Source organism: Ricinus communis, chromosome 1, assembly GCF_019578655.1.
Source record: "Ricinus communis isolate WT05 ecotype wild-type chromosome 1, ASM1957865v1, whole genome shotgun sequence".
NCBI lineage: Eukaryota > Viridiplantae > Streptophyta > Magnoliopsida > Malpighiales > Euphorbiaceae > Ricinus > Ricinus communis.
In genome coordinates, this window is record NC_063256.1 from 30,032,457 (window position 1) to 30,035,329 (window position 2,873).

The window sequence follows — 2,873 nt, forward strand, 5'->3', positions numbered from 1 at the left end:
TTAGGCTGATACTCCCTGACTAGGATTGGTTTCACCTTTTGCCTCACAGGTTCCTTAACCTTACTGTTCACCTCAACTTGCACATCAATAGTGGAATCGTCAAAAATAGGCTTAGAAGGAGCTAAAACTAACTTACCCAAACGCAAAGTGATGGCGTTCACGTGCTCCCTCGGGTTGGACTCAGTGGTGCTGGGGAGCGCTCCTTGTTGCCTCTTAGACAACATCTTAGAAATCTACCCAATATGATTTTCCAAGTTCTGAATGGATGCTTGCTGATTTCTTAGAGCACTATCGGTCTGTTGGAATCTCATTTTAGTAGACGTAACAAACTTCATCATCAGCTTCTCCAAGTTAGATTTCTTCTCGGGTGGTAGTGGAAGCTGTGATGGTCCAGCCTACTGCTGCTACTGTGGTTGCTGCTAATGCAGTCTCTGAAAGCCTGGTGGACCCTGGGCATTGTTATTTCTCTAACCCAAGTTCGATGATTACTCCACCCTGGGTTGTAAGTGTTGTTGTACAGGTTCCCTTCCTGCCTTGGGCCATTGCCCATATAATCTACCTGCTCAAGGTCAATGGATAAAACAGAAGAGGAAGAAGGAATAGAAGTACTAGCAAACAAATCTCCCGTATTATAGTTCGCACTGAAATGCGAGCCACCGTAAAATTCACAGCTGCTCTGAGCTACATGGGCTGGCATCTGGAGCTGGTCGATCCTGTTAGCCAATAGCTCCACGTGAGCTGCCAAGGCTGCTGTAGAATCCAAATGATTAACCACTCCCTGCCTCGCTGGTCGGCTCCTAGAAGACTGCCACTGAAAATTATTCATGGCTATCTCCTCTATTAAGTTCTTAGCCTGCTCGGGCGTCTTACTGTTCAGCACCCCTCCTACTGCTACATCAACCATCTCTCTAGTAGCAAGGTCAAACCATTGTAAAATGTCTGGACAGCATCTCAAGAAGTCCTTGTACCTCTCCCAGGCATCGTACATGCTCTCGTCTTCCATCTGCACAAAAGAAGAAATGTCATTCCTTAATTTAGTAGTCTTAGCTGGAGGAAGGTACTTGCAGAGAAATTTCTCAGCCAATGATCTCCATGTCGTAATAGTGTTGGCTGGGAGCGACTATAACCATCTTTTCGCTCAGTCTCTCAGAGAGAAAGAAAACAGCCTCAACTGAATAGTATTATCAGTTGTTCTATTTATCTTGAAGGTATCACAGATTTCCAAGAAGTTGGCGATGTGAGCGTTTGGGTCCTCGCTCGGTAGTCCCCCAAATTGTACACTATTTTGCACCATCTATATCACGTTTGGCTTTATTTCGAAATTGTTGGCTGCCACAGGTGGTTATAATATACTCTTCTGTGTCCCCTCAAGAGAGGGTCTAGCAAACTTGTACATTGTCCTGGCTTTATCCGCAGCCAGATTGTTGTCTCCCATCCCTGTTGGTCTATTCATAAGGGCTTCCAACTCTATCTGCGCCTCCTCTTCTTCTTGCATACGCGTCCTTAATAAATGGAGGGATCACTCTGGTTCAACAAGAGGGTCTATAGTAGTAGGATTAGAGCTCCTGGTCATAAACTACCTGAAACGGAAAGGCAACAATTAAAGAATACAAGAATAACTACAATAATAAAGAATATATAAAAAATGAAAAGACAAAAAAATAAAAAATGGCTAGATTAACACAAACACAAATTTACTCTAGTTCACACAAAAGTTCCCCAGCAACGGTGCCAAAAATATGATAGGCTATTTATGTAGCTAAAATCTAAGGCAGTGAACCTATCTATGCAGACTAGCACAAATGGTGAGTATCAAGGTCGTATTCTTGGGAAAGGGTGATCCTAGAACTACTGCAGCGTCTTATGTTATCTATCCTTAACAAAATCGATGAAGTTACTATGCTATGATTAAATATAAACGAGCGGTTAACTAAGTGTCAAATAATCTGAAAGGATTTAGGAAAACAACTGAAGGAAAAAGCAAACTCAAAAGGGACCTAAGCTAGTTGGATTTTAGTGAAGATAGAGATTATATTGATTACCAATTTCAATTACCCATGGACGAATTCTTAACTGAATTCGGTTTCCCTCTCGAGATAACCGAACTCCTAAACCTAATAACTTAAAGTTGGAATCTCTTCCTAACGATCGATTACTAAATTAGCATTAAGCTTTAACCCGCCTCTATTAAGCTTTATTAATTCTTAATCCGGCTAGTCAATTACCTTTATCTCTAAGTGATTATTAACCAGTTCTTGCTATTCAAATTTCTAATTACTAAATGAATTTCTCAATTACATAAAGTAATCTAAATACCACAACTCACAATGTCTCATGAATAATGTGATTTCTCATTAATAATGAAAGCAAGAAGAGACGAGCATTGATAATCAAAATCTCATAAGCAATAGAATCAATCCAACAACATAGGAACCCCAATGGGTTTGACAAATTTAGTTACTCATACTAATAAGCAACACAAAGTAAAGAACAAATTCAGAAAAGTAAATTGAAGGCATGTACACCATTCTTCTTCAAGTTGGATGAAAAACTCTAAATTCCCAATTCAAAATGATGAACCCTAATTTGCCTCTTGAATGCCCCAAATCTTCTCTTGATCTTCAATTTGATGTTAAAACCAATGTAATCATTCATTCAATAGATGAAATGGTCTTCTAAGGTCGAGTATTGAAGTCTTGGAAAAGATGGCTTATGCTTGTATATGTGAAATCAAGTCAGAAAATCGAACCCCAATTCAATAAATTGTATTTGCCTATATAAATATCTCAGCACGACTGTGGTCAAGCCCGTGCTGATCAGCAAGGGCGGAGTCCAGGCCGTGCTGGGCTTCCGTGTCCCGCAACTTGTGGCTT

General features: G+C 40.4%; 1 non-coding gene across 1 annotated transcript; it reads left to right on the plus strand.

The window, feature by feature from the left end:
* Positions 1-930: 930 nt before the first annotated feature.
* Positions 931-1,036, plus strand: LOC112534245. The gene has a single exon (XR_003078546.2). It is a non-coding gene; the product is annotated as a small nucleolar RNA R71 (small nucleolar RNA).
* The last annotated feature ends 1,837 nt before the right edge of the window (positions 1,037-2,873 follow it).